We start from the raw sequence: 14,138 nt of genomic DNA, 5'->3' as shown, positions 1-14,138 counted from the left end.
CCCAGTCCAGACACCCAGACGTCAAGCCATCAGGTAAGCAAACTGTCTTCTCTATTCAGCCCAGCCTGTCAGGCAGGACTTCTGGATTAGCCCAGGCACCACTTTCCTGAGCCTAACAGAGGACCCAACCCTCCACTAAATACCCTGCAGATGCTTCATCCTCCCCAGGGTAATAAAGTCACCTCCCACATTTTACACTGAGTTGTCCACCTAAGCATGCCCTGAAGAACGCTCCTCAGATGCTGCAAACTCTTAGCCCAGTCATAGTAATTCACATTTCTTTAGTATTTCACGTCACGGTGGAGTACACCCATAAATATTTGCTGGGCACATGTGGAAAACATTAGTTATTATGTGGATTCAGGCAAAAGGTAGTTAGTATCCAAATCAGATTGATGCTTTATCTAACCACCATTAAAGCAAAGCCTGAATGCAACATTTTCTGACTGCAGACAAGACTTAATATAAAAAACCAACCACCCCAAGTGGAAAGAACTAAAGTCTTTAGGTAGGGTAGTGCTTTCTCCTTTGCCAAAAATAAATGTACACTAGTGTTATAGAAGTTAATATCTTGCATGGGATATATTAAACAAAGATAAGGTACACAGCAATTGTATGGAATCATGAAAAATTAGGCAGTGAGGTAAAAGAAATTCTTTTTTCAGGTTAATCATTAACATTTCTCCAGGAAACAAACAACTGAGACTATTGTCTTATTTTCAAAGGTTGCCCAGGGGTGAGCAAAAAAGCTAATGTCATTAGATACAATATATAATCCAAGGGCGGTCATACAATCATTGCATGCATATGTGCCTGACCATAAAAATACCTCAAGGACTAGGAAGTTTCAAAGTAAATGTAAACATAGGATACAGGAGGATATTTTCACACAGTGCTTAAACATGTATATGTTTCAATAAAATGCACAAATAGTGCATTCATTTCTTAAATACAGCCAACTGGCCAATGTTCAATGCATGTCAGGTGTCAGGAGGGCAGAAACTGACTTCCTTTTCAATGCTGTGTTTGGATTCTTAAAACAAGAAGTAGAGAAACTTTGGAAACAATATATCATACAAAGTAATCGAGTAAAGCAGCACAAGGGGGGAAAATCAGAATAAGTAAACAAGAATTTAAAAAGAGATCTTTCCGTGTTTATTCTCAAAGTTAGACAGTCAATAACGCTATGAGTTAAATATTTTTCACTGCTAAATGTTATTAAATTTCATTAAATTTAACAACTATCAGTATGGGACTTTGTAATATAAGGAGACCCCCTAGTATAGTGCCTGGCTCATATACGAACCTGTGATTATTATTAACTATTATTCTCTTTTCCTGAAATTGATCTTAATAATGGAATATGTCACAGATTTTCCTGGTCTGAATGTTTCTTCTCTGGAAAGCAAATATTAAAGGAAGATAGTGGCCACCTTGGGATAAATCTTTGAAAAAGAGATTCAAGTCATGTTAAGTCATGAAGACACACTTGACTCGTGCTCAGAGACCTTAGCTATTTTTATTTGTTGAGGCTCCCAATGAAAGAGAAATGCCACAAGGATTACAAAACTTACAGTGAATTCTGAATGTTTACCCTTTGCAAATTTACATTTTTAACACAAAAAATTACAATGGAGTGTATTCACAACATAATGACAAGATTTACTTTTAAGAAATTGAAATGTAAGGCCCTGTAGTTGGAGACATTTAAATTTGTCTGATGTCTTCTGTCCTCCCTCAACTGCCATAACTATATGTAGAGCCTCAGAGATACATCCAGTCTAAATATGAGGATTCCTGGTGTTATGGGGTAAACTATGTCCCATAACATTTAAAAATCATTTTCAAAAAGATATGTTGAGGACCTACCCCTCAATACCTCAGAACGTGAACTTATTTAGAAATAGGATCTTTACAGAAGTAAGCAGGTTAAAATGAAGTCTAATTTGTGGACCCTAATCCATTATGACTGGTGTCCTTATAACAGGGGGAAATTTGGACATATAGACACACACAGAGGGAAGACTATGAAAAGACACAGGGAGAACGTTAACGTGAGGACAGAGGATTGGATGACGCATCTACTAGTCAAGGAACACCAAAGATCGCTGGCAAACCACCAGAAGCTAGGAAGAGGCAAGAGAGGCTTCCCCTATCAGTTTCAGAGGGAGTGTGGCCCTGCTGACCCCTTGGTTTCAGAGTTCTGTTGTCTTAAGCCACTCAGTTTGTGATATTTGTTAGGTAGCCCTTAAAAACTAATACAACTTGGAATGAGAGCTGTTCCTGGAAGCTGTCATGGCCTCTTGCCCCAGCTTCGTTACTGACCTCAGGGCCCCTCCCCTTAGACCTGTGAGCTAGCACGTAAGAATTCCAGCCAATAGCCAACCCGACTTCAGCAACTAGACTGGAATTTGTCTACAGTGTTATCATGGTTTCTTTAGATGTGTTATGCACATGAGGAGAAATAGACATCTCATGAAAATATTTTTATACGTTACAAAATAACTTTCCAAAAGGAAAGCAAGGAAAGGGGACAACAATCTTCTATTACATGTTCATTTTAGTTGCATTAGTAATTAGCTATTACAGAGTTATCAGAGGTCACTTAGGTAGGTCTTTGATCTTTCTGTGATGGTAAAACTTAACATAATTTTCTAAGCTGACAGTAGTTCTTGGTTTAAAACAAAATGACAAAACGGTGAGTGTGGTCAAAATATATAAAGACACACGTCCACATCGCAACCTATGTCAAATTACTATGCCAAGCTGGTTGGAGTATATTTTAGTATATGTTCAGCTCAGTTTTCTTCTTTTTGAGTAATTTTTACATTTCCTTTTCCCTAAACCTCCTCTGCTCCGGAAAGAGTCCCTGGATCTAATAATAATAATGATTATAACAACAACGATAAGAGCTAACATATACCATATGCCACCCACCGCACCAAAACTTTTATGTGCTTTATTTCATTTAAGCCTCACATTGGTCTGTTGAAGTAGGTACTATTCTTTTTGGAGATGAATAGACAAAATCAGAAGATATAAGTCAGTTGCTCAAGGTAAGACGTTGAGTAAGAGGAACAGAGCTTGAGCCCTGGTTTGTAGAATCCAAAGCCCCATATTCTTCAGCACTGCCCAATTCCCCCTCTGCTAGATGTTTCCACCTCTTGTGTAATATGGGATAAGCCTAAATGCTGTGACAAAGATGCTTGGATACTTCCTGATTAGATTGGCAGCTCTCATTCTCAACCAGGCAGACTTGAGCTCTGTGGCGTGACTGGTCAGCCCACACATGTATAAATACTGACAAAACTCCTGATTGTCATTTGGTGGTGTTTATACTCTCTCCATTGATTTGAAGTACTTCATTTTTAAACTCTTAGTGAGCCAGTCAGAGGTTATTTTCAACATCATTTGATAATTTATACTTAAAAGCACCCAGAGGGTTGATTTTGACTTCAGGTCAACTATAGCTATTAGCCAAACTACCATTCTCTTTATGATAAAGGGCGCAAAAAGAAACTTACAACAACTGCACAGTTGCACAACAAATATCTTACAGTTCCAGGTCTCTGGTGATTCAAGACATCAGGTCAAATCTGGGTCTATTTAACTCTGTCACACAGAAATACGACATCTATTGGCAGTACAACTTGATGAAAGATTATTTAAATAGGAACAAATAATCCAACAAAACAACAGGAACATCTGGCATTGGTTGAGTGTCTACTTAATCAACGTGCCAGAGCCAATACTGAGCACTCTTATGTCCAAAACTATCATAAGTTCCTCATTTAACAGGTGAAGAAACTGATGTTCAGGTGATGTCAGAACTTGCTGGTGGCCTCACAGCCCGTAAAAGGAAGCGCTAGGATTCCAACAGAGAACAGTCTAAGTCTTAACAACTTCACTGCCCTAACTCTCTAGGTACATTATCAGGGTGTTGACCTGGAAGACAGATAAGAAGGTAGACAGTGACTTGGGCAGAGTCTGGAGTCCTGCCTCTCTGACTCCATTTAAATCACTTTTGCTATCTGGAGACACTTTTTTTTCTGGAGACGAAATGAAGGGTTACCATCGGTTATGACTATTCTGATTAAATAACCCTGCCTCTGGAGAATCTGTGAGTTTTAAATCCAGATTATCCAAAAAGATCAGAAAACCACTTCTCGTTCATCACCTGTTCTAAGCATAGAATAGAAATGCACTGAGGGAGCCAGTGGTGCTCATCTCTTAGATAGGGTATCAGAAGTAACGCTTTGATGAGTCAAAAACACACTCCAAAGTGGCCCTTGGTGCTATAACCATGTAATGAGCGCTCACATTATTTTGTGGACACCACTGAGCTCAGAGTCAGGGTTCAGTTATTCTTCTATCAGCTGTTACCCTGAAAAAGGCCCCGAGTATCTCTTTACCCAGTTTACCAATTGGGGATATGGTGAAAACCATATCTGCATGTCAGGAATATCAAGTACGACACAATTTGATACACTAATGCTACCAGCATTTCAGTTTCCTTTTATTAGCATTAATAAGAACATGCCCCGGGTTTCCCTGGTGGCACAGTGGTTAAGAATCCGCCTGCCAATGCAGGGGACACGGGTTCGATTCCTGGTCCGGAAGATCCCACATGCCGCGGAGCAACGAAGCCCGTGCACCACAACTACTGAGCCTGCGCTCTAGAGCCCGCGAGCCACAACTCCTGAGCCCACGTGCCACAACTACTGAAGCCCGCACGCCCAGAGCCTCTGCTCCGCAACAAGAGAAGGCACCACAACGAGAAGCCCGCGCACCACGACGAAAATTAGCCCCCGCTCGCTGCAACTAGAGGAAGCCCGCGCACAGCAACGAAGACCTAACGCAGCCAAAAATAAATAAAAATTTAAAAAAATAATAATAAATAAATAAATAAATAATATGCCCCCTCATAGTCCACCACCAAATACTAGGAAAGTTACTGTTTATGCAAATTCTGTCACTTACTTCCATGAATACCTCAATTAGAAAATCTCAGGAATAGTTTTTTTTTTTTTTTTCCTGGATCTTCACCCTGAACTTGTCAGCAGCAGGCCCAGGGCCACCCATTAGCAATGTACTACTCCTCCCCCGCTCCCCACTCCGCCTTGTCTACCTGGTAAAAATTTGTACTTGCAATGGATAAAAGATATGTTCAAACACTGTCATTCTTGGCTTGCTAAATAACACTATCGGCCTAAATTGTAATTCATCTTCACAGCCTCCTAATTTCTTCCATTTAGTCTGACTGACATACATTCTTACTGAGAAGAAAAACCAATTGGCTCACTTTCGGCTCAACGTTTATTAAGTACATTAAAATTTGTTTCTTTTTCCTTGATAGTATCAAATCTCTCTTGAGCCTTCTTTTACTTTTTTTTTTTCCCTCTCTCTCAGAGGGGAAAGTAAGAAAAGCTAGATCAATTACATTCTTTCGCTCATCCTTCTCTGACACAGAACAATTATTCTGGTATTGGCAAATAGCTGCCCAACACAAGGCTTATTAGCCAGTTACTTAGAGCACTAGCTCTCAGACTTGGCTGCCCATCGGCATCATTTGGAGAGCTTTAAAAATGCTAATGCCCAGATCCCATCCTCAGAAATCCTGATATAATTCATCTGGAGTGTGGCCTGAACACTGGGAATTTTTAAAGCTCCCTATGGGGTTCTAAATGCAGTCAAGTTTGAAAGCTACTGATTTAGAGCTTAAAGACTAGTTTGAGTAGATTTAGCAAGTCAGGGGGAGAAAATTATAATAATAGGGATAAAGATATCTTGATTTCTCTTTGGTAAAGCAGCCTTACAACTGGCAATTCCTGATATACTCCAGCACATACTGGTACAAAGTTCTAGGGTTTGACTACCTCTACAGTTTCCCTGGGAGCCTCCTTTCTTATGGAGTTTACTCCTTAGTTTTCTTTGCTTTTTATTTACAGGGGAGGTATTTTTAAGACAGTATTGAAATCAATTATGATCTTTCTTTTGCAATGCCTCACTTTTTAATAAAGAGGGTCAACTTTCAGGCAAAATTGAAACAAACAAACCCTTCTGTTTGAAGTTGCTTAGTCAAAATTCTAAATACCAATCCCAGCAAAGAAAACAGGATAACCTGAGGGAGTGGAGATCATTTCTCCGTGAGTAGTGACTACGTTGCTGAGTGTCAAAATGAAAAGCCAAGAAAACACCAAGTGAAGAAAGAATCCTGGTAATGCTCACATCCATGTGGCTGAAAAGGCAGTGTGGTCCTGAATATCTGGCCTTAATTTGGAATTTCCTTGTTTTGGTGAATTTAAATCCTTCGCCTAATGTCATGCAGTTATTTTTGTATGGCTTATTTTCTTTTCCTTTTTTTGTCATTTAATATTCAAAACGATGTGAAATGTACATTCTTCATCACATGGAGAATGAATTCAGCAACAACTCAAGCACGTAATTCTTCTCTGCATGGAAGATGCTGGACATCTGCTCACCCCAGATCTACAGAACAATGTGGTACCTTTACACAGAGTAACTGAGGGAGGAACTCTCCTGTGAAGCTCTCTCACATACACTTCAGGAGAGATGCAAAAATACAAGTTTTATGAGAGGCAAGGAACCTAGAAATACCATAATTAAGAAAAGAAAATCTGTTCTATTATTTGCCTGTCTGTCCCCTTGAGAATGAAGGCTCTGTGAGACCAGTACAGTCTGTTCAAGCTGTATCCCTGAGCCTAAATAATGCCTGGCATAGAGTAGATACTCAATAAATACATGTTAAATGAATGAAAGATTCCTCCTTCAAATACCAAGTCATGAAGATGAAGAAAAGTACAATGTATTTCCTTAGTCTCCATGCAAAGAAACGGGATTAAACTGAGTGTTTTTCTCCTAAACTCCATAGACAAGTTTTCGCACCTGGAAGGGGACACCTTCTATCCTAACACCTTCTGCAGGCACCCTCTGCAGCCCGAGCAAGCTCAGCCACTCCAGGTAACACGCAGGAAGGGTCTCTTGGAGCAGACAGGTGTCCACATGGAGCTCCAGCTTGTTCCTCATGCCGTCAAGCCAAGCTTAGTTCTATCCCTGCCTTGATTCCTGACTCCCCATCAGTAGCCCAGGACAGTTGTTCAAGTCTTAATGCATATCAGGATCACATGGAGCGCTTGTTAAAATAGCTTCTGGGACCCCACATTCACGTTACAACAGAATATACCTGCTTAATAAAAGAGCTTCTGCTTAGGGCTTAAAGAAATTGAGTTTGCACTTAGATTAGGAAAACTGGCTCCTAGTTTTGAGCCTCTGCTCCTGAGTTCTTCTCTGGACTACCTACTTCCACGGTAATTGCTTGAGTGGCTTTATCAAGCTACTTAATTTCTCTGTGTCCCGAGCCTCAGATTTCTCATCCGTGAAATGGACACGTTTCTTGAAAAAATAATAATACTTTTTTCAAGCAGTTTTATATTTACAGAAAAATTGAGCAGATATGTTTCTATATAGTGTCTCTCCATACAGTTTCCCCACACTTTGCATTAGGGTGGTACATTTGTTAAAATTAAGGAATAAATATTGATACATTATTAGGAGCTAAAGTTCATAGTTTACATTAAGGTTCACTCTTTGCATTGTACACTTTTGTGGGGTTTGACAAGTGTCTAATGTCCTGATCCACCATTACAGTGTCATACAGAATGATGACACATTTTTAGTTTTACTGTGCTAAAAATGTCCACCTATTCCTTCTTCCTACCTTCCTTCATTTGAACCCTTGACAACCAATGACCTTTTTGCTATCTTCATAGTTTTGTGTTTTGAGAATGTCATATAGTTGGAACCTTACAGGAGATAGCCCATCAAAGCTGATTTCTTTCACTTAGCAATATGCATTTAGATTTCCTACATGTCTTTTCATGATTTGTGCTCATTTCTCTATCACTGAATAAGATTTCATTGTATGGATGTATCAGTTTGTTTATCCATTCACCTATTATTAGAGGACATTTGGTTGCTTCCAAGTTTGGGCAATTATGTATAAAGCTGGTATAAACTCTCTTGTGCAGGTTTTTGTGCGGACATGTTTTCAGCTCAATTGGGTAAATACCCAGGATCAGGCATACGGTAAGATTATGTTTACCTTTATGAGAAGTTGTCAAACTCTCTTCCAAAGTGGTTGTACCATTTTGTAGTCCCATCAGCAATGAATGAGAGCTCTTGTTGCTACACACCCTTGCCAACATTTGGTCAGTGTTTTGAATTTTTACTATTCTAATATGTGTGTAGTGGTATCTTATTGTTGTATTAATTAGCATTTCCCTAATGACATATGATATGAAGCATATTTTCACGTGCTTGTCATCTGTATATCTTCCTTGATGAGATGTTTGTTCAACTCTTTTGCCTATTTTCTATTTGAGTTGTTTGTTTTCCTATTATTGACTCTTAAGAATTTTTTATATTTTGGATACAAGTCTTTATCAATATTTGTTCAGCAAATATTTTCCCCCAGCCTGTGGTTTGTCTTTTCATTCTCTTAATAGTGTCTTTCACAGAGCAGGAGCTTTTCACTTTAATAAAGTTCAGCTTAGCAATTTTTCTTTCATGGATCATGATTTGGGTGTTGTATCTAAAAACTGATCACCAAACCCAAAGTCCCCTAGATTTTCTCCTATGTCATCTTCTGGAAGTTTTGTAGTTTTATGTTTATATTTAGGTTTATCATCTGTTTTGAGTTAAGTTTTGTGAAAGGTGTAAGGTCTGTGTCTCAGGTTTTTTTTTTTTTTTTTTTTTGCACAAGGATGTCCAGTTTGTTGAAAACACTGTCCTTTCTCCATTAACTTGACTATGCTCCTTTGTCAAAGATCAGTTGACTGTATTTGTGTGAATCTATTTCTGGGATCTGTATTCTGTTCCGTTGATCTATTCATCTATTCTTTCATGCCTATCACACTGTCTTAATTACTGTAGGTTTATAGTAAATCTTGAATTCAAATAGTGTCAGTCCTCCAACTTTGTTCTCCTCCTTCGACGTTGTGTTGGCTATTCTGGGTCTTTTGTCTTTCCTTATAAACTTTAGAATCAGTTTGTCAATATCTACAAAATAACTTTCTAGAATTTTGACTGGGATTGTGTTGAATCTATAGATCAATTTAGGAAGAACTGACATCTTGACAATATTGAATCTTCCTAGCCATGAACATGGAGTATCTTTCCATTTATTGAGATCTTTTGTCTTTTTAGAAACACTTTATGCACAGCAAAGGAAACCATAAATGAGACGAAAAGACAACCCTCAGAATGGGAGAAAATATTTGCAAATGAAACAACAGACAAAGGATTAATCTCCAAAATATACAAACAGCTCATGGATCTCAATATCAAAAAAACAAACAACCCAATTAAAAAATGGGAAGAAGACCTAAATAGACACTTCATCAAAGAAGACATACAGATGGCCAAGAAGCACATGAGAAGATGCTCAACATCACTAATTATTAGAGAAATGCAAATCAAAACTACAATGAGGTTATCACCTCACACTGGTCAGAATGGCCATCATCAAAAAATCTACAAACAATAAATGCTGGAGAGGGTGTGGGGAAAAGGGAACCCTCTTGCACTGTTGGTGGGAATGTAAATTGATACAGCCACTATGGAGAACAGTATGGAGGTTCCTTAAAAAGCTAAAAATAGAACTACCATTTGACCCAGCAATCCCAGTACTGGGCATATATCCAGAGAAAACCATAATTCAAAAAGAGACATGCACCCCAATGTTCATTGCAGCTCTATTTACAATAGCCAGGACATGGAAGCAACCTAGGTGTCCATCAACAGATAAATGGATAAAGAAGATGTGGCACATATATACAATGGAATATTACTCAGCCATAAAAAGAAACGAAATTGAGTTATTTGTAGTGAGGTGGATGGACCTAGGGTCTGTCATACAGAGTGAAGTAAGTTAGAAAAAGAAAAACAAATACTGTATGCTAACACATATATATGGAATCTAAAAGAAATGGTACTGATGAATCTAGTAGTAGGGCAGGAATAAAGATGCAGACATAGAGAATGGACTTGTGGACACAGCAGGGAGGGGAAGCTGGGACGAAGTGAGAGTAGCATTGACATATATACACTACCAAATGTAAACTAGCTAGTGGGAAGCAGCCGCATAGCACAGGGAGATCAGCTTGGTGCTTTGTGACCACCTAGAGGGGTGGGATAGGGAGGGTGGGAGGGAGGCTCAAGAGGGAAGGGATATGGGGATATACGTATACATATAGCTGATTCACTTTGTTGTACAACAGAAACTAACACAACATTGTAAAGCAATTATATTCCAATAAATATGTAAAAAAGAAAAAACTTTAGGCATGACTGACATCCAGAAAACTGTACATATTTAATGTGTACAACTTGGTGAGTTTAGAGATAAGTATACATCCATGAAACCAAGTATACACCCATGAAACTGTCATCACAATCTATGCCAAAAATCTAACCACTTTCAAAAGTTTTCTCCCTCTAATTATTTGTAATAAGAACACTTAACATAAGATCAACCCTCTTAGCATATGTTAGATATACAATACAGTATTGTTAACTATAGGCACTATGCTGTACTGTAGGTGACCAGGACTTTTTCATCTTGTATAATTGAAATTTTGTACCCTTTGGCTAATACCTCCTTGTTCCCCTCCCCCCCACCCCTGGCAACAACCATTCCACTCTCTGCTTATATGCATTTAATTACTTTTGAGTCATCATATACATTTTTATAGCATTTGTCCTTCTATGTCTTGTTTATTTCACTTAGTATAAGGTCCTCCAGTCATTCATGTTGCTGCAATGGCAGGATTTCCTTCATTTTTAAGGCTCACTAATATTCTATTGTATGTATATACCATATTCTTTATCCACTCATTCATTTATGGACATTTAGGTTTTTCCATGTCTTGGTAACTGTAAATAATGCTGCAATGAACATAGAAGTACAGATATCTTTGAGAATTATTTCAATTCTTTCATATATATATTCCCAGAAGCAGGATTGCCAGATCATATGGTAGTTCTATTTTTAATTTTTTTAAGAAAACTTCATACTGTTCTCCATAGTGGCTGCACCAGTTTACTTTCCCACCAACAGTGTACATGGACTCCCTTTTCTCCACATCTTTGCTAATATCTGTTATCTTTTTTTTATAATAGCCATCCCAACAAGTGTGATGTGATATCTCATTGTGGTTTTAATTTGCATTTCCCTGATGATCAGTAATGTTGGGACCTTTTTTTTCCCCTGTTGGCCATGTATGTCATCCTTGGAGGAACGTCTATTTAATTCCTTTGCCCATTAAAAAAAAAAAATTATTTATTTGGCTGCGCTGGGTCTTAGTTGCCACGTGTGGGATATTTTTAGTTGTGGCATGCGGGATCTAGTTCCCTGACCAAGGATTGAACCCGGGCCCCCTACATTGGGAGCACAGAGTCTTAACCACTGGACCACCAGGGAAGTCCTTCCTTTGCCCATTTTTAAAACTGAGTTATTTGTCTTTTTGCTATTGAATAGGAGTTTTATATTTTTTGAATATTAGCCCTTTATCAGGTATGATTTGCAAACATTTCCTCCCGTCCTGTAGGTTGTCTTTTCATTTTGTTGATATGTTCTCTTGCTGTGCAAATGCTGTTTAGTTTGATGTTATCCCACTTGTCCATTTTTTGCTTTTGCTGCCTGTGCTTTTGGTGCCATATCCAAGAAATCATTGCCAAGACCAATGTCGAGAAGTTTTCCTATTTTTCTTCTAGGTGTTTTATGGTTTCAGGTTTTATGTTTAAGTCTTTAATCCATTTTAAGTTGATTTTGTGTACAGTGTAAGAAAAGGGTCCAATTTCTTTCTTTTGCTTGTAGATATTCTTTTCCAACACTACTTATTGAAGAGACCATCTTTTCCCCACTGTGTACTGTTGGCAGCCTTGTTGAAAATCGATCACTTTCAGAAGTACTTTACATATATTAATTAATTCTCACAACAATGCTATAATGTAGGCAAAATTATTATTCCCATTTTATACTGGTGGAAACTGAGGTACATAGAGCTTTTAAACTTCATCGAGGACTCAAACTGACATAATCAACGTCCCCACCCAATCCAGCCCCACCTTCACCAGACCCTGCCTTTTTCTGACCTCTTATCCCAGGGGCTGGACTCGGGCCTCTATACCCATCTCACGGCTGAAGTCCTGCTACTGCAGCCAGATATCCTTGACTCTGTGCAGCTTGATGGCTTTGGAGCCACTCGATTATTTTAATTCACTAGCCTTTCTAGATATGCCTGCCAGGTACATCTGTCCCCTAGTCTGTCTCACACCCCTGACTGATGCTTTAGAGTTCCCATCCTGACCTCACTCAAGTTACAGATGGAAAATTTGAAGAAAAACATTTAAAAGATGAGTTGTGAACTAACAACAACAAAAATGTTTGTTTGTGGATTAACAACAACACACACTCACTTAACAAAGTCTGTGAATGGGTCTCAGAGATCCTGTCCTAACAAGGGGGATGATCAAAGATTTGAATACACTGTTCAATCAGTTTCCTGGGGCCAGCAATGATAAAATGTGAATAAAGACAAACAAGGCAATTAATTTGACATAGCGTTAAATTAAGGGTCTCGGTGTTCCTGGCTAGTTAAAGCCGGATCTCCTTTCCACAGTGAAAGGGAAGACACTCTTGTCCCAGGAGAGGCCCCAGGTGAGGGTGAGAAACTACAAGTCCTCCCCCAAGACCAGCTGCTCAGGCCCACAGACCTAGTGGCCTCAGCCATTTTCTTGATTCTCTCCTAGTGGATGGCACATGATTTCTGAGAATTATTCTTCCATGGGAACTACAGGGAGTGAATGGTATCAAGGGACTCGGTGGTCACTCCAAACCTTCCTTGTCACCTCTCTGGTGCGTGCTGTCTTTAGGAAGAGTCCTGGCAAAACCGCACCCGCCCCCAAAACAAGAAAACCAAAAAAACCTTGACTTCCCAATTAGTACCTCACCCATTGATCTAAACAGCCCTCTATAAGGGATCAATTTACATCAGGAGATCAGTAGAATACTGATTGCTATTGCTACCATTGCTATTCATTAGAATTCACTAACAGCTAAAATCAATTTCCCATTCTGTGCATTTTACTGCCCTGAAACCAACTATTCAGCCTAGGTTTTTAACAAGTTGGTTCAACTTAATACCTACTATCCCACTTTTGCACTAAGAAAAAGGATCAGTGTCTAACCAATGGTGTACTGGTAAGTGTTTAACAACCACCTCTCCCCAAAAAAGAGAGGGTGCTGATTTGTAGCATTTGCCAATTCATAGGCTACAAATACGGCCACCACGGCCAGTTTTGAACTACCAACATGACATCACCAAGTGTTGAGTTGGGAAGAGATTCAGAGCAGCACATCATTCTACAGTGTTTCCATCATACACAGGTGTAAAAAACCTCAAGAGCACAAACGATAGTAACTGGTTGGAAAATAACTATGTAGTGATAAGTTTTGCATATTTATAATCTTCACTTCAATATAATTCATTTAATTCTAAGTTTATATCATTTACTTTTTAAGAATTAGCTCACAACATTCCCAAATCTGTAACGATCACCAAGCTGGTTTGAATGCGCTCCAGCATGCTCTGGAAAGGCAGCATGGTGGAGGAATGGAACAATCATTGCAGTAAGAAAACGGGCCCTGGATTTTGGTTTAGAGACTGTAGGCAACCTGCTGAACTCTTCTGGCTTTAGTGGTTACAGTAGGTAATCTCTTAAGACACATCCTACTCCAGTTGTAGGGCTCTGATGTATTGTTATTTCCGTTGCCACCTCAAAGAACTCTATTCTGTTGCCCTTTGCGTTTGACACTCAGATTCCTTTCTACCCAAACACAAGTGAAATGAATAATTTTTCAATAATAGTTAACACTTGGGCATATACCACATGCCAGGAATATATTAATTTATTAAATTCCCACATGCCAGGAATACGTTAACTTATTAAATTCCCATCACCTCAATGAGATTGATACTGTAACTATAACCATTTCAAAGATGGGTAAAATGAATGCACTGAGAGGTTAAATAAATTACTGAAGGTCTCATACCTGG

The sequence above is a fragment of the Monodon monoceros genome, unplaced genomic scaffold, assembly GCF_005190385.1.
Source record: "Monodon monoceros isolate NGI ecotype Baffin Bay Population unplaced genomic scaffold, NGI_Narwhal_1 Super_Scaffold_16, whole genome shotgun sequence".
In the NCBI taxonomy this organism is placed as follows: domain Eukaryota; kingdom Metazoa; phylum Chordata; class Mammalia; order Artiodactyla; family Monodontidae; genus Monodon; species Monodon monoceros.
Note: the sequence above shows the minus strand (reverse complement) of the source record.